This window comes from Giraffa tippelskirchi, chromosome 13, assembly GCF_054371585.1.
Source record: "Giraffa tippelskirchi isolate mGirTip1 chromosome 13, T2T-mGirTip1v1.2.pri, whole genome shotgun sequence".
Taxonomy (NCBI): domain Eukaryota; kingdom Metazoa; phylum Chordata; class Mammalia; order Artiodactyla; family Giraffidae; genus Giraffa; species Giraffa tippelskirchi.
This window is the reverse complement of record NC_137287.1, coordinates 117715621-117734463: the sequence shown is the minus strand read 5'-3', so window position 1 is coordinate 117734463 and position 18843 is coordinate 117715621. Positions and strand designations below refer to the sequence as shown.

Below are 18843 nucleotides of genomic sequence, written 5' to 3'. Positions count from 1 at the left end.
TGGAAACTTTATTTTAACCATGAGTACACAAAATAGCAATAATAATAACCAGTGGAGGTCTACAGTATATGTCACATTGAAGTACTTGCTGTGGATGACACAACAGCCAGAGGAGAGTAAATGGTTTTAAAGAGTTCTCAAAGTTTTCCACTGTCCAGGTGGTAAGAATGTAATTTAATGTAGACCCTAGTAAGTTGAGAAAATATGTTGTCATCTACAGGTTATCCACTAAAGAATGATGGACGTAAAATTGACAGTCGCATATAATAGTAATAATTGTTACTGTTCAATATAAAATAAGGCAAGAGGAAACTCCTTGGTGGCTCAGTGGTTAGGGAACTAAGATCCCATAAGCCAAGTGACATGACCAAAATAAATAAATAAAATACAGCAGGAAAGAAGAGAAAAGAAAGAGAAAGAATTAGAAAATCAATACAAGTATCGCCCACTTTTAGAAAGTTTGACTTATGCCACTTTGTTTTTTTATAAAAGACCTACCTGTTTTTGCTTACTGAAAGAAATCCAAAGAGGATCTTCACTTTTACAAAAATAGTGTAAAATGAAAATAGCCAAAACACTATGTCCTGCGGCAAACCTTGATAAGAGTCAGTGCACACCCAGGGCAGGGAGAGAGAAGCCCAGGAAGCATTTTCAGAATCTCAGTACCAAGCCCAGTAGCCTTGAACTGTCTGTGAGCATCTGTGCTTTATCTCAAATTATTTTGTGCACCTATTAGCAAGATGGGCTCTAAGATAATCATTTCTTCACTTTGTGCCATTTCATGAGAAGGCTCTATTTTCAGGAAGCAGGGAAATCCTCTAATAAGAAGATAAGGTTAGATCATAAGAGTCACTAGTGCTAAAGTACCCACCTGCCAATACAGGAGACAATACAATAAGAGACACAGATTCAAACCCTGGGTCAGGAAGATCCCCTGGAGAAAGGAATGGCAACCCACTTCAGTATTCTTGCCTAGAAAATCCCATGGTCAGAGAAACCTGGCGGGCTATAGTTCACATGACCATAAAGAGTTGGACATGACTGAAGTGACTTAGCACGCATAGGAATAATTGCATCAAAGTAAACAGATTAAGGTTTTTCCAGTAATCATGTATGGATGTGAGAGTTGGACTATAAAGAAAACTGAGCGCCGAAGGACTGATGCTTTTGAACTGTGGTTGTTGGAGAAGACTCTTGAGAGTCCCTTGGACTGCAAGGAGATCCAACCAGTCCATCCTAAAGGAGATTGGTCCTGGGTGTTCATTGGAAGGACTGATGTTGAAGCTGAAACTCCAATACTTTGGCCACCTGATGCAAAGAGCTGACTTATTTGAAAAGACCCTGATGCTGAGAAAGATTGAGGGCAGGAGAAGAAGGGGACGACAGAGGATGAGATGGTTGGATGGCATCACTATCTCAATGGACATGAGTTTGGGTGAACTCCAGGAGTTGGTGATGGACAGGGAGGCCTGGTGTGCTGCGGTTCATGGGGTCACAAAGAGTCAGACACGACTGAGTGACTGAACTGAACTGAAACAGATTAAATTCCCAAAGAGTAGGACCAGTCTTAATTTTCATGGGCAGAAAAACACAGATCTGTTTCTTACCTACTGCAAAGTATTTCAAAGGTAGACATACTTGTGAATCACTCGAAGAGCTCATGGGAATGTCTGATTCCCTGTGCTGACTTCAAAATTGAGGGGTGTGATTTGAGAAGCTACATTTTTAAAAAGACTCAGACCTGCCTGTCTTTGAGGGACAATAACCTTTGTGTAGAATAGGAAGGGATAGGAATGAGGATAAATTGAGAGCACCCAGTTTAGTTCTTACAGAGCCTGGAGCTGGTCAGGGGAATGAGACAGGCACAGGATAAACACAATGAAGAATCCATACAGTGATTGTCTTAGTGAGGACCTTTGCCCTCATGCAAGTGGCCCAGAGTCAGAGGTCTGCCCCCATCTTAACTATTCCAGTCTCAGTTACTTTGGACAGACTAGTTGAGGGTAGGATCCAAAGCAAGCAAGGATCCATGCATGCACTTGGATATTTATTTACGGGTGTAACTCAACCAAAGAAACTTAAACCTTGGCTGGCCGCGTGGGGACCCATGGCTGCATCTCGTCCAGGACACCGGCTCCCCAGGGCTGTCTGTGCACCGGGCCAAGGCCCTGCTGGACACGGATCACAGATGGGGAAGGGGCTGTGGTTTCAAGCCAACAGCAGTTGGCCTGTACACTGTGAGGGTCCTGGCCCTTGACAAACAAAGATGAAATGGGGACTTTACTCCAAGGCAGGAGGGGTCCCGAGCCAGTCCTGTGGTGTGGGGGCTCTTTCTGTGACAGCCCCTAGGTGCTGGCTGTGTCTTGGGAGTCACAAAAGGGGACCTGAAAGGTGTCACCAAGGCTCAGGCTGTGCAGGGTGGGGAGTGCTGGCCTGTCCTGTCTCAGGCTGCCCAGGGGACATGCCCATGGCTGTGAGGATCTCCTGGCAACCTGATGAGGTTGGAGGGGCTCTGAGTTCCTGCTCAGCGTCATGGCCCCGAGGTCCCAGGTCTGACCCCAGGAGGCAGTAGTGGCGGTGAGTCTGGCCATGCTAAAGTCATATAACTACCCCTGACCCCCCCAAAATGATAGGATGTTAGTGACTTTTCCTTTATGTCATTTTTGGAATTTTACAATTTTTATTTACACAGCTAACTGATTCTTCCTATTTGTTTTTCACATTAGAAGGGTTTCTGTTTTCCTGCCTGGACCCTGATTTGCACAAAAAGTATGAACGTTCTTATTTTAATTTGATAACTATTGCCAAGTACCTGCCAAAGTGCCTATTCTTATTTGGTCAGACCAATAGGAGTAAGTGTATCTGTTTACAGCCTGGCAAGCTTTGCTTTGCCCATCTGACAAGTGCAAAAAAAAAAAAGGATATTTAATTGTCATTTTTCTTTGTCTAATTAAAGATCAAGTTCTCGTCTTTTCATATGTTTATTGATTATTTGCATATCTTTTCTGTACACTACTCATTCATATCCCTGAGTCAATTTTTCTACCAAACTATGTATATTTTTCTTATTATTTTATAGAAGCATATCAAATTAATCCTTTGTTATGTATAAGCCAGATACCTCCTCGTCTTTGTTGAGGCAATCCTTGTTATACAGAAGCTATACATTTTGATGTATTAAATTGTGAGAGAAACCTAACCATAATAAAAGCAGCAAAAAGAAAATGAGTTGGCTCTTATAATTGAACAACTCAGAGATAAAGCTTCAGGTGCAGATGGATCCAGGGGCTCAAACAAAGTCATTATGACATGCTCCGGCTTTGTTCTTCTTCATAATAGTGTCATTCCAGATCTCAACAGGGGAACAACAAGGCTCCCAGCAGAAATTTTTACAAGATTGAATATAACTGACAAAATCTTGTCTTAAAGGGGCTTAATTCTAAAGTTCTTTCTTTCTTTTTTTTTCGCACAAGAAGCCTGAATGTAGTTAGCTATGAGAGTGATTCAGTTACTCAAAATGTCAGGGCTAGGAGTATCTTTTTTTTTTTCTTTATTGTGAAAACACAACTGTCATATTTCCAAGTATTGTGGACTGAAACAGCAGCATCCAAGAAAAGTAGGAAAGGAAATCTCTTGTCAAGCACAGCTCTCCTTTTCCAGATCAAGCAAATCTTTCCCAGGACTGCTCCCCTTCCCTAAAATAGATGCTCCCTGAGATCTCGGCTAGGACTGGGTCACACGCCCACAACTCACTGCAAAGCGGGATGAAAACGCAAGTAATGCATTTTCTGCCTCTAGGCTGGGGGCTGGGCTCTGCTGGCGGGAATCAGTGGTGGGGGAGCTAATGGGTGGACTTCCAGCACTTCCGCCTGGGTGGACTTCCAGCACTTCCGCCCCAGGGAACGTCTCTCCCGGTCCCTCCCCGTCCAGGAGGAGGATGCACTTTGCTTGGACCAACCCTCTTAGGCGCTCATCTTGAGCCACTTCCTGGTGTGGGGGGAATCTGCCATCTGATTGGTCAGGCCAGGTCACATGCTCCACCCCTAGGTTTTCGAGCTCATCCTGAACCGCACCGATGGGGGTGGGGCGTTATTATGTTTCTTTATCGGGGTTCAGTTACCAGAAGATTGGGGTAAGGCGTGTCAAAACTCCAAACAGGTTTACACTAAAGACACACGAACATATAATAATCATTATTGATGGTAATGTCTATTTCTGTGTGAATTTCTGGCTAAATGCTGGACAAATACTCGCTTTCTTGCCATTCTCGCATCCCTCTAGGAAATGAATGGTGGCAGGTAGCTAGTTTCTTCTCTCTGGACTGCACATACCTCTCCAGCAATCCCCAGCCATGCCTATTATCGCCCCTTTGGAAACGATTACCTTTTAAGTGGGAATTCGGAGAGCTCTAACCTTGGCCAAGGTCGCATTGACCGAGTTTAGTGCCCAGTAAACAACACAGATGGCTTTAAAGAGTTTACTGCCCAGTTTCTGGAGGTGTTATTATAAAGCTTCATGATGATTCTTTAACTTCTGTTCAAATTTCCATTCTTGCCATCCTAAAGGAAAGCCATCCAAACTTGCTTTGACTCTCCCCATGTACCCATTACGAGCTTATGCAGAATCAGCTACACAAAGGCTCAAAATTGCTATGTGCTAGAATAGACTCAGCTCAGAAGCAATTAGAATGTTCACGGCTTTAAAATGACCTGGCAGTCTGTCTATTACCCGTCCTGTGGCCTGAAAGGGGATGAAAACACGTCTGCATACGTTAGTGATTAATTGATCTGCTGATGGAGCAGCAGTTAACCTTTGTGACCAAATTGAGAGAATGACTCAGACCTCTGCAATCAAAACAGCCATTAAGAATCCAGCCTGGTCCACAGTCCTGCTCCATCTTGGCTTCCTGGGGAGAAAAATCTACAGGGAAGGGGTTTAGCCACAAACACAGGGAATGTGCAGACAGGCTGGACAAAGATTAGCGAGGCTGGGGACTGTTTATTTTGCTGGTGGTTTGTGACTTTCCCTCCCCCTCCTGGGTTAAATGCAGGGGAGCAAAATGCAAAGTGACATTGGGGCTCTGACACCTGCAAGGTGACTGTCCTGCCATTTCCTGCAGCTTCAGATCTAAATGCATGGGAGGGTGCACATTTGCTGTGAGGGCAAGTACTGGGTTGAGGTGGGGGTGGGGGAAGCTAGGGCTCATCTCTCCTCCATAAGGGGGGGCTTGTCTCTGTGAACTCCTTCAGGCCAAGTGTGGGGACTCCCCATCCTGGGCTGACATCTGGGCCAGATTCAACAAAAAATGTCATGGGGACAGTGAATGGCAGTTATCTCAAGCTTTTGTATTAAACTGGGAGGGAGAGATTAGTGAGTGGTTTTGTGTATTTAATCTTAGAGGTTTCAGAACTTTTCAATGACATTTTCTTTAGCAGTTCATTTTCACTCTTAGAGAAGAAAATGATCTTGTAGGAGGCATCCTGTGTTTAAAAATTTAAATTTGAGGAGCACCCACGCACATCAGAGATGTGGAGAAGGAGGCTTGTTGAAGCCTTGTTTGTTTTACAAAAAGCATCAGGGGACATATCAGTTTCCTATTACTGCTATAACAAGTTACCCCAAATTTAGTGTCTTAAGATACAAGTTTATTCTCTTACAATTGTGGAGATCAGAAGTCTAAGGTGGGTTGGCCTGATGGGATGACCTGTATCCTTGCCTTTTCTGGCTTCCAGAAGCCACCTGCCTTCCTTGGCTCATGGCCCATCCCCCATCTTCACACCTGGCAGTGTAGCATCTTCTAAATCTCTCATCCCTGGGGTCATATCCCCTGTTTTCTGACTCTGACCCTCCTTCCTCCCACTTACAAGGACGCTTGAGATTCCACTGGACCCATCTGAATAATCCAGGTCAATTTTCTTATCTCAAGGCCCTTAACTTAATCACATCTACAAAGACCGCTTTTCCATGGAAGGTAACATATTCACAAGTTCTGGAGCTTAGGATCTGAACAGATTTTGGCCAGAGACGGGGCACCATTTTTCAGTTGACCACAGAAGAATTTGCATCTGTCAGGACAGACGATGCTGCTGCAGTAACAAATAGCACCCAACCCTGTGCTACCCTCCTCTGCCATACTGCCTGCTCCCCCATCATGCCAGGTTTAATTAAACAGGCAGAAATCTTCTCATCAATGTTGTTCCACTTTTACAACCTGAGGAGTGGTCGCCAAAGGCCCTGGAGAGAGGGCAGTTGAACTTCAACCTGACTCCACAGCCATGGCTTTCCCCAAACCTGCTCTGTCCTTCCCACTCCTGCCCGTGTTGCTCCATTGCTCTAGAAAAATAAGCAAATAACAGCATCAGCCTGAGCTCGTTGGAAGCCCTCTGCTCTATTTTCCAGCATCTGCTTCATAAATCATTGGACGTCCACATTTAGTTTTCCTTATTGCTTTTAACCTCGCTTTCCAGTTATGCAGAATGTTCCATCAGAGCAGCCCTTGTTACAGAGCCCGCCTTTGGCTGACAAGGTGCTGTGGATCTTGGCCTTGACTGACAAAGGCAGCGACTTCTCACATCAGCCTCATTTTCTCCAAACTGTAAACGACCCCGCAGCCAGACGGGCATCTGTGGGACCCAGGTGCTCCAGTGGCTGCTGGGCAGGCAAAGAAACGCTTATTAAAAAACAAGTAAAGGGTGATGAATATGTACTTATTTGGTTTCTTCCAAAAAACATAAAGATTGGGAGGTACTTAAAAAGAAAAAAAGGTGTCATAGAACTGTGTGGTTTTGGCCTTTTTTTAATGGGCTCTTTAAAGTTGGTGCAGCCTGTTTCACTTGGCATTTGGGGCCTGCGTGGCTGCTCTGCTTTGCCTGATTTCCCAGGGAAAGAAGTTACCAAGTGTCCGTCGTGTGTCAGGCACCGTTATGGGCTCAAGGTATGAAGTGGGGGCTCAGTGAGGCTCCTGACACTGTGGGGCTCACTTCTGGTCAGGGACAATCGATGACAAGATAAAATGTTTCTGGAATGAACCAGGAGGCAGCAGGTGCTAAGAAGGAAAGCGAGGCAGAGAATGGTGCAGTTGGAGTCGAAGAGGGGTCGTCAGAGGACATTGACGTGGAACAGAGACCTGAAGGCCAGGAGGAAGAGACTCAGTATAATATGTGAGGAGAGAGTGTATTCCAAGTGTAGAGAATAGCAAGTGCAAAGGCCCTGAGGCAGGCGCACACCTGGCATGTTTGAAGCAGAGTGAAGGAAGGAGACAGGTGGATAGAAAAGACCAGAGAGGTGAGGAGACAAGACCACACTTGTAGGCCATCGTGAAGATTTGAGTTTTATCTCAGTGAGGTGGTATGAGTTTATCCAGAGACTTACATATTTCCAAAGAATTAGTTTTGTGTTTCTGAGAGTAAAGGTAGATACCTTCTCCTGATTTATGGTCTCTTTTTATAAGAAAAATTGCAGTATATTATTTATTGCAGAGGGCTTCCCTAGTGGCTCAGATGGTAAAGAATCTGCCTGCAATGCAGGATACCCGGGCGTGTTGTCCCAAGGGGATCCCAGATTGTCATCTTTTATTTAAAACAACATGAAAAATAATATGAGATCTCTTTTCACATCATCAGAATTTTTTCAGCTATTGGTTCCTCCCACCAAAAAAAAAAAAAGCAAAACCCTGCAGTGCAAGAGAATCCTCCATAGTGATTTGTGGACAGGGACACAAGTAGGCCAGGAATAGGTTTGCCTAAGAGACTTCAACTGGACTTAGGTGGAAGACAGATGAGTGGGATCTGGCTGTTATGGAGCAGAAAGAATCGCAGCGTCAGACAGCAATAAAAGGGCAAAAACTGAACGGAAACACATGTTGTGTAGCTATTAGCTGTTAGGTACGTGCCTTTCTCTTGTTTAGGTTATCAGTATGAAATCCAATATTCTCCTGGGGAAGGAACCGCAGCCACTCAGTGCCAGGTGACGAGCTATGTTCCAGTCCATCAGGTCCCCTTGGTAACTTGACACGCAGCTTGGCCCGCTCAGGAAGGGCAGAGAATGGACCTCTGCTTTCTGTCAAGAGGCAAGCTTTAGAAAAGATGCCAGTATCAGCGTGGCCTTTGGCACATGTTTTGTATCTTCCCCTAAGAAACCAAACCGCTACAACAATAAAACCAAGCAGAACTCCAGGGCCCCTCCCACAACCCTGAGATGGCCCTGCGGGAGGACTGATTCACATCAGTCACGGTCCTTGCTGTCCTAGGGAGCGTCCAATAGCAGATCCAGCAGGGTCAGCACCGTTGTCCTCCTCTCTGAGTATGACCAGGGATGCCAAGTGACACTAGTTGATTTAGGGCCCCCTAGATGACTTTTTGGGCTTCCCACATGGCGCTAGTGGTACAGATGTAAGAGAGGCAGGTTCAATTCCTGAGTCGGAAAGATTCCCTGAAGGAGGGTACGGCTACCCACTCCAGTATTCTTGCCTGGAGAATCTCATGGACGGAGGAGCCTGGCGAGCTACGGTCCATAGGGTCACAAAGACTTGGACACGACTGAAGTGATTTAGCACACAGCACACACAGATGACTTTTTAATACAGATGGTTTTGATCATGACAAAGTAGATTAGGGTATCATTTCTCTCTTCCTTTATGGCAAAAATCCAAAAGTTTGGTAATGTTCCATGTTGATGAAGCTGTGGGTAAACAGGCACTCACAAATGTGGTGGGTGGGGATGAGGTACCACCCCGTTGAAGACATTTTGATGACATCTACAAAATTGATAAATGCTCTTGCTCTTTGATCCAGTCAATCTGACCTCTAGGGGTTTAAGTTGTGTATTTGTGTACATGAAATTAAAAGATTGCTTAAAAGACGCTGAAAAGATGCTTGTTGTTTGGAAGAAAAGCTATGACAGCGTATTAAAAAGCAAACACATCACTTTGCTGACAAAGGTCCATCTAGTCAAAGCTATGTTTTTTTTCCAGTAGTCAGGTACAGATGTGAGAGTTGGACCATAAAGAAGGCTGAGCACCGAAGAATTGATGCTTTTGAACTGTGGTGTTGGAGAAGACTCTTGAGAGAGTCCCTTGGACTGCAAGGAGATAAAACCAGTCAATTCTAAAGGATATCAGTCCTGAATATTCATTGAAAGGACTGATGCTGAAGCTGAACTCCAATAATTTGGCCACTTGATGCAAAGAGCTGACTCATTTGAAAAGACCCTGATGATGGGAAAGATTGAGGGCAAGAGGAGAAGGGTATGGCAGAGGCTAAGATGGTTGGATGGCATCATTGACTCAGTGGACATGAGTCTGAACAAACTCCAGGGGAGCTTGGTGTGCAGCAGTCCATGGGGTCACAAAGAGTCAGATACAACTGAGTGACTGAACAACAACTTATGATCAAGGTTACAAGTCATGGTATTGTTTTTGAGAACTGAACATAGGCACCAAGAGAAACTTGTCACTACAGAAAACTGGTTCAAAGCAAAAAGCTAAACAAAAAAAACTAGGAACTGTCCATGTACTGAGACATGGAAGGGTTAAAATAAAGATATAGGATCATAGTATAACATTATAGGATATACAGTCTTGCAAATGGTAAGAAGCAAGATGCATAACAATATATACAAAATGGTACTTTTGTGTATAACAGGAAAGCATGTGGGACTGTCTATGTTTATATTGCTCGTGTTCGCATGAAGAAGCACTGAAAGCTACATTGGAAGCGAGGACAGTAATTGTCTTTGAGCAGAATGGGGTGCTCAGAGTGGAATGAGCCCATTAAATGAGTACCTTTTCATGTTATTTTGATGTCTAAGCCATCTGAATATATTGCCTAGAAACAACACATGGATGGCTTATAAAAGGGTCCTTTCTATTTTGGCATCCACGGTGGTGTTAGCACCCAAAATATAGCCAGGGTCAGTGGAGGGCAGGATGGATGAACCCCTGGTGTGTCTGTCAATAAGGAAGCAAAAGATGATGTGACCATCCTGATCCTCCCGGAGATGCCCACCGTTGACCCCTCAGCCATCCCTGCAGCCTGGCCCATTCAGCCCTGGGATCATGTGGTAATGACTTCACGATAGACACTGTACCAGATAATAAATCCCACCCAACTTCACTGAAGACTGCAGAGGAAAGTCACATTAATGCTTCAGTTTCAGAAGGAAAGTCACTGAGCCCAGTGGGGTGGGGTGGGGGACCCCCCCACCCCCATGCCCCGGGGACCCCACCCCCCACCCCCATCCAAGGTAGATCTGATCCAGGGTGGAGGTGATGGGAGGGGTGGAGGGGGAGGCTGAGCCTTCTCTTTATCCCATCCTCACCATTTTCTTGACCTGAAGATGAGGGCTTTCCATCTGTAAGCCCCCTGGACTGAAATTCTCATCATCGAGGGACAGAAAGTAGCTCAAAACATCAAACCACAAATGGCCTGCCGTTTTTCCTTGAAGTGCTGGAATTTTTCAGGAAATGCTGGAGGAAGGGAATAGGTCAAGTCAGTTGTGCTCAGCCATCCGTCATCGCCAGGTTTTACTGAACAAAAGCAAACACAGAAAACGTGATCACAATTCAAAGGGGCAGCTGGGCAGACGGGTTTTGCCTGAGGTCCCTCCCGCAGCATCTGCCGCTGCCATTGTGGTTTCAGGTGCTTCTGTCTCCAAGACAGAGATCATTCTGGAATCCTTGATCATCCTGGAATCCTCCGTGTCCAGCGCTGGTCTAGTGCTCAGTATGCTCGGTCCCAAGTGTGAGCTTATATCCGATCTGAGTGAGAAGTCCCTATGAGCGCCTGTTTGCCTCCTTGGTTTATTAATAGCAGCCTCGTTCACTCTCCAAAGTGACCCAGCTTGAATAACATTCTTTTGTCAATCTATCAGTAAGGCACAGAAAAACTCTCTGGCTGACTTTAGACACTGTTGTGAGGGTATAGAGTGGCTTTAACAAGAACAAGATTTCTTGTCTCATGGATTGAGACGTCACTCAAGAGTTTACCCAGGACAGCCCTGATTTATGCCTGCTAGTTAGTAATTGTAATAATTATAAATAACACTCCCCTTTATTTCCAGGAGTGTCTTGGTTGGGATAGTAAGTTACATGGTTATTTTAGGCAGGCGTCAATTACATAGCTAGATCCAGCGCTCAAACTGAGGCATCAGGACATCTTGGTTCAAGGACCTTCTGGGAGCAAGAGGTCCTCCGTGCCTGCATCCTAGCATCCGCAGAGATTCTCAGACAAAAGGAATGGGGGTTAGATTTCCAGTAGCTTCCACCAAAGACCTGGGATTAATTCCGATTGGATCTCCGGTTATACCCATGGCTGATCCAAACTGAATTAAGTGGGAGGAATGGAATCTCAGAGATGCTTGGATCAGAAAGATTTGGGTAGATGGGTAGGAAACTCACCCCCCACCTCGGGGAAAATTCTGGAATAAGTAAAGTTTTTCCTAGGACCAAACAAGGCTCTGGTGTGCCTTGACACCAGACAACTTCTATAAATTTTATCCCTGCTATATAAGCAAATCTCAACTTTAATTAAAGTTCCTTCTGGCTCTTGATTTCCTGATTCTATGATGCCTCTTAACAAATGCATATGAAGGTTATCTGAGGGCTGACTTGTATCAGTCTTTGAAAATTAACAGTGAACATCTCCAAGATTTAGCACAGATGCCAACAGGCATCCCAGCAGGGGTAGCAAATTAAAATATATATCTATTCAAAAATTTGATGATCAGGAAATTACTTCTTCAATGAGCTCTTTAGTTACTGCCTTCAACAAAGGATTTGTTAGGATGGTGAAATGAAAATTATACATTATAATTTGACATTTTCCATGCAGATAAAAAAAGTAGCATGAATACCTGTCATTTCAGTTCAAAAAAGGGTTCACTGGAAAGAGGAGAAATACACACACTGTCACGTTAGGGAGTGGTTTGTTAAGCGTGGTTGAAAAATAGAGTTTCTCGAAGTCTGCTTTGGATACAGGTTACAGAGACCCTCTCTCCCAAGTCTGATAACTTGGGGGTTTATTTTTCCTCATGTCAAACAACTCTAGAGGTATGCAGTCCTGGAATGTTACGATGGCTCCATGATAACATCAAGAAGGAGGTTCCTTACGGCTTTCTACTCCTCTATCTTTAGTGTGAATCCTGTTCCCATGGCTTCAAGGTGGCTGCCAGAGTTTCAGCCAACAAGACCAAATTTGGGGGGACAAACAATAGCAATGTCTGCTGAGTTAGCGCCCTTTCAAGAATTTTCCTAGAGGTACCACCTTGTAACTTATGTTTAGTAACCATTGGCTAGATTTGTATACCCAGGACGAAAGGGAACCTGGTAAATATTTTTAGCTGGGAATACTGCTTCCTGAAATAAAAATAAGTCCTCAGTTAAAAAGAAAGAAGGAAAGAAGGAATATTGGACAGGCCAACAAGCTCTGACACAGACCTAGTCGGTTGTGTCTCTGCTCTGGTTTCTCTAATAAGTACTTTTGATTTTTCCTTCCTCTTCCTCTTTTTTTTTTTTTTAACATCCTATCTTCCATTAAAAGGAAATGAACAGCTGAATACGTCCCTGTCTCACTTCTCTTATTTTTCCTTCCTTCCTTCAAATGTATAAATGGGACCTGCATCATAGAGACCTGTGATCTCATCCCTCAGAAACGCAGAGGGACCATCATAAATACAGAACACGGCACCAGAGCTATGCCGTGGAGGACCTTGTATTATAAATCAACGCCTTTATTTTTTCCACCCCAAAATTTATTTTCCAAAATGTTTGAAATGTGACTACTTAGCATACTCATTTAATTCTATTAATATGAATAAATATTTTTAGTCACCTGTACTAAACCAAGCATCTACATGAACAGTGCTAATTAACTAGACTGTCAATCACAGATTCAAAGCTAGATGTCAAACTTTATTTCTTTCAACCCGCCTCTTCAAACCTCAGCATACAGCACCTTAAAGAATTGAATATGTATATTTTATTTCAAAATTCAACTTTAACAGGGTAAGTTTCATTCAAATATTCTGGAAAGATAAATTTGGCACAGATGTATTTCTGAGCCCAGTAGCCCAATTCAAACCAAATATATCTTAAAATTTAAGAAACTATTAACTCATGGTATTTTAAAAAATGAAGACACAGTTGACAAAGTGTTGGAGGCTGATAAGTAAGTATCATGACACTCAGCTACCCAGCCTACATCCGTCCACATCTTGAGATGTGCAGACATCTTGACTGGTTTGGAGTCCAGAGCCAGGGAAACCTGATAATGGATCAGCTGTGCCATGGTCAGCCCCTGGGCAGCAACAATATGCATCAAGACTCCCAACCAGTGACCAAGTGGGAATTCAGAGGCGTTTGTATCCTGGAGATGGGTCTGAATCTTAAAACGGGGGCAGCAAACTGGCAAATGGACTAAGGATTAGGATTTGAGTTTGGACTCAGCAGTTTCTAGTGACAAGGATATGGTGAAGCCTCTTAGGCAGACCCATGGTTCATCCCGTGACTCTGCGAGTGGTAGAGGCATTACATCCTAGAACTAGCAGGTGTTATGTACAGATGGACGGATGATGGAATGACGGATGATGAAGAACTGACAGAAGAGTGAATGGACGGGTGGATGGGGAGACAGGTGAGTGTGCTTTCTCTGTCTTGTTCTACGCTCAGCACGTGGGAGGGGATCCATAAACACTACTCAAAGAAGGAACATTCATCCTTATCTTTCCTATTCTAACAAGGCAGAATTAGGGAGGCTTGAGGTCTGGAACCAGCTGGCCTGTGTTGAAATCCTGATCTGTCACAATCTGCTGTGTGAGCTCAGTCTCTCAGGTCCCTGCGTATCTCTGAGCCTCACAGTTCTCACCCGTGACGGAGACTGCATTGTCACCGTTGTCATCATCATTATCCTCCTCCTCGTAAAGATTCAGGAATGAGTATGGTAAGGCATGTAAGTGGCTTAGCAGTGTGTCAGGCACCTACAAGTTCATTCAATAAAGGTTACTATTAGTTTGAACCGCATGAAATTGTCATCATACTTATGATAACATTGTGATTAATTCTCAGCTTTCTTAAGAGGAAGGAAAACTCCACTCTTACAACCACTAATATTAATAGTGATAGCAACCCCTGTTGAGTGATTATTTGATACAAACTCTTCTGAGCACTTCTACTTGTTAACCCAGTTAGTCCTCAAAATAATGCAGTGAGGTATGTGCTGTTATCATCTGCATTTTACAAGTGAGGAAACCAGGGGATGGAAAGTTGAAGTCACTTTAGCCAGGTCACATGGCTGGGATGTAGAGGAACTTCAGTTCCAACCCTGGGGCTCTGGCTCCAGAGTCTGGGCTCTTAGCCACGTCACACGACATGAGGGAAATGGACCCATTTTACAGATGAGGAGGCTGAGGCTCATAAAAATGAAATCACTTGCCCAGGATCTCACAGCCTGGAGGAGGAGAGGCTGGGGTCAGACTCTGGCAGGCTAGTCCTAGTGGGTGCTTCCCTAACCCTTGTGTTGTAGAAGGCCTGGCCCTGAACAATCTTGGCTGATAGTTGTCAACTGGACCAGCTTTGTTTACATTTAAGGTGTTCTGAGGGATGGAACAGAGAATTAATAACAGTTCTCAAGTCCTTCCTGATCGTAGGCATGGCTCAGCTCTCTGACTCATGTCCATACATCAATTAATACTGTCAACAGGAGAACAAGAGGACTGTGTGTTTTAGAGACTGTGGATGTCTGGGAGGAATAGAAGCTCATTTCATTTTGCAAGTCTTTGATTCAGGAAGTCCTTTAATTCAGGGTGGCCTTGGCCTCAAGCTGAATTCTCTGATGTTCGTGCTCACAGCTCAAAGCCAGTGCCCGAATACCACTTTGAGAACCGAGAAGGGCTTGTCTGCTAGAATTTCATCCTCTCCACTGTTGTCACCTGTCACTGATCTTTCACCAACTAAGGTTTCCCTTAGACAGCCTCCCAGGTGCTTCTGAAAGAGAAATGAACATATGTGTCAGTATGGCCAGGAACTCTGAGACCTGCTGGGAGTCTGCGTCGGCACTCTCTGCATTGCAGGTAACATGAAACCCCAACTCAACAGAAAAGAGAGGTGATGCTTTTGTCACTGTGTTTCAGAGCTGGGCGGATGCTGTAGGTTGGGTTAGCATTTCTCAGTCCCTTCCTTCCGTCATGGGACCTCTTGGTATTTCCCTGGAGAGTGGGCGGAGCTACAGCTTCAGCTGAGGGACTTTGACCTTGGCTATGTGTCTTGACTAACAGGACAAGAGTGGATATGATAGGCTGCTGCGCTGTGTTAGTCGCTCAGTTGTGTCCAACTCTTTGGAACCCCATGGACTGCAGCCTGCCGGGCTCCTCTGTCCATGGGGATTCTCCAGGCAAGAAGACTGGAGTGAGTTGCCAGGATATGACAAGAGAAGACCCTTTAAATAAGCTTGTGTGGGATGCACTTGGGGTAGGGGCACGAGAAGGGCAGGCTCTGAGCATCCTAGGCGCCCAGGATGAAGACATGGAGCTGAACCTGACCTGAAGTCTGAAGCAAAATGCATTCAGTTAACCTGCAGATTCACGAGTGAGAAAAATACAGATTAGCTTCTAATAACCCAGCAGGATCCTAGGACCATTCATTACAGAGCTCTGTTGGGTTTCCGTCCCTCTCTGAACTGATCAACGAGTCTGGGCAGAATGAAATAGGTTTCTGAACTAAGCCCATAACAACTCTTTCCTGGAGCTGAGGGTAGAATCAATGTTTTCCAGCATGGGCTTGGGATAGATTCCCAGGAAAATAAATGGGGACATGATTTTACTGAAAGTCATGTGAGTGAATGCTGGGGAGCAAAAACAACATTTGCCTACTACCCTGAGTTCATGTTCATAGTTTAATGTTTCATACTTATAATTTTGGAAATTTCTCGCATTTATTCAGAGCTTACTTGTTATGGGAACAAAAGCAATCTATACTCCTTTGATTTCTGAGGCTGTGGTTAATGATCAATTGTCCAGTCTCTCGTGCAGAATGTATTTTTCTCTTACCTTCTCCTTCCTGTTTCTTAAAAGATCTAAATAAAAAATACACCCCACAATGTGTGTGACTGTAATTATTTAGCTCAAATAATTCCCAAATGGCACCAAGCACCTTAGTCCCACAGGTTCACTCCTCCTGTTGTTTCGTTTGAAATACAGACCTTGAAAAATGTACACTTGGCTATTTTCAACTTCGGATCTCCATTGACAGAACCATTAAAGTGTCTGTTCCTGGTGACAGAGCGTTTAAATGGTCCTTTCCTTTTCATTATGTTCAAGTTTGGGGGCAGCGTTTCCTGTTGGCTGAAGCTAGCTGCTGTCTTGTCTGTAGCCACTCTGTTTCTGTCTGGAGGGGCCTGAGAACCAGACTTACTTTGCGTCTGTTTAGGGAGAACTCTAAGCTTTTAACATCTCTATAAGCAGTTGATCGGGGTTCAGGTTGAAGTTACTAGTCAGGATAGGTAAGGTGATGTTGCAGTATCAACCCTGGCATCATGTTGGCTTTGGGCAACAAAACCGATTCTCTCTCTATAAGGGTTGGTAGAGGGGCTCTGCGGAGAAGGCAACGGCACCCCACTCCAGTACTCCTGCCTGGAAAATCCCATGGACGGAGGAGCCTGGTGGGCTGCCGTCTATGGGGTCTCACAGAGTCGGACATGACTGAAGCAACTTAGCAGCAGCAGCAGCAGAGGGGCTCTGTTTGTTATAACCTCTCACGGATCTAGGCCAACAGAGGCTCCACCACCTTATCATGTTCCCACCATCCCCATGGCCCCTGTGAGACCAGAGAGAATCATACACCAGTTCTTTAATGATTCTACCTGCAAACAGTAAGTCACTTCCTCTCAGCTTCCATTGCCCATGTGAGATCATCTGTCTACATATGACTTTACAAGTTAAGAAAGTGTGAACCTCCTGTGGGGTTGGAAGAGGAGGGGAACCCAGAGGCAAATGAGGGCTTGTGCTGTCTACCCTAGCACAGCATTAGTTGTGGAAAGGAAAGGACTGACTTAAAGACAACTTCACTAATGTGATGGTTTTCTCTTTGACACTTTGAATCTCCAAAGACTGGGTTTCTGAGTGGACGGATTAAACAGAAGTGCCATTTGAGGTTGCCTTTCTCTGCACTCAATCTTTTATAATCTTATTTTTGTCTGCATGAAGGCATTAGCATGTGTTTTCTGGGCTTTGAGCCAGGATGAGTCATTTTCTTTGCCTATTTCCTTGTCTCCATGGAGCCCTGGTCTTTGCCAGAACCAAAGAGCGGCCCCAGTCAGGAACTGCTCCAGGGATCCTGAACCAACCCCCCAAGCCTGATGCCTGGTCACCTCTCCTGCTTACCTGGTGGAGCCTACCCCCAAACAAGAGCTCCCCACCCCCCAGGGTGAGGGGCCGGGACAGTGCCACTCGGAATCTGAGAAGTCACGCTTGGGCCCATGCCCAGATCAACTTTTTGTCACCTTAGAAAAGAGATGGGCTTGGGACGTTTCAGTCTCCACTGGAGCCCTGAGGTGTGCCTTTGTTATTCCTGGGTGGGATTGTTGTAGCGTGCTGGATGGATGCACCCCCACCTTGGGCTGTGTGAAGATTAGAGAAGGTGAAAAGCAAAATGAGAATGTCAGATTTCTTATAGTGGGGATTAAAAGGCACTCAACTCTAGCCAGGCTTTTTCCCTTTAAAGCAGGAAAAAAAAAAAAAAAACCCAATCCAATTTTCCCATCCTCTTCAACAGTCCATAAAAGCATGAGTTGGGGGAAAAAAAGATACAAGTCAGCTAACAAGTGAGGAGCGCTTTCCCTGAAATATCACATTTTTCGATGGGTTTGAGGCCAGCAAAGCAAAAGAATTTCTGTTCACAACCATTGTGTGAACAAGGCCTATTTCCAGGAGAGAAATCTCTCCTAAAATTGGGAAATGGAAGAAAATGCAATCTGTTAATTATTCACAATTGAGTCTAACAACTCTTAAAAATTTTGTCAGACATGGTGTGTCGGGCAGCTTCTAAAATGGGTCCCATCCTGGTATTATGTCCTCATGTGATTTCCTCCCTGAGAATGGGCTGGACCTGATTACTTGTTTCCAACAAGTAGAATAGAGTAGAAGTAACGGATGTCGCTTCTGAAATTTGGGTTGAACAAACTCAATCCCGTGGGGTTCAGCCTTTCTCACACTCTTTAGCCTTTCAGATGCTCACTCTGAGGAAGCCAACCGCCATATTATGAGCTCCCTCTGGGGAAGGCCCACGGGGTAAAGAAGCAAGGGAGGCCTTCAGCCAACAGCCAGCAAAGAGCAGAGGCCCTCAGATCAACAACAGCCTGTGAGGAACAAAACAACCCCTCGAGTCAGCTTGGAAGCAGGTCTCCCAGCCCCAGCCCCAGCCCCAGCCGAGCAGACACCCTGACTGTAGCATGTGAGAAATCCAGAAGCAGAGGATCCAGCTATGGCACCCACAGTTTTCTGACCCACGGAACTATAGCTGATAATATGGATTACTTTAAGTGGCTAAAATTTGGGGCAACTTGTTCTATAGCAATAGACAACTAATACACAGGGGCCAACTTCAGTGGGCATGTGACCCTGACTAGAACAATATTTGAATTGTCCTGCTGAAGATGGCTGTTTTTAAAATAAAATGATCCCGACTTAGACTGAAGCAACTAGTCTCAAAGTTGTTAGGTGTGAAGTGTTTCTTCAAATGAAACCCTACATAAAAATTCCATTCAGAAATAGACTGAACCCAGAGTGGCTCTGGCTAAACTGCAGGGGTGTATTTCACACCCCTATCCCCACCCTATGCCCTCCACGGACCCTCTG

The 18843-nt window shown here is 44.8% G+C and overlaps 1 long non-coding RNA gene across 1 annotated transcript; it reads right to left on the bottom strand.

Moving 5' to 3' along the window:
- Positions 1 to 7861: 7861 nt before the first annotated feature.
- On the bottom strand, positions 7862 to 10651 carry LOC145533041 (uncharacterized). Its single transcript, XR_014073779.1, has 2 exons — positions 10318 to 10651; positions 7862 to 8073 (listed from the first exon to the last, which is right to left on the bottom strand). It is a non-coding gene; the product is annotated as an uncharacterized LOC145533041 (long non-coding RNA).
- Between the last annotated feature and the right edge of the window lie 8192 nt (positions 10652 to 18843).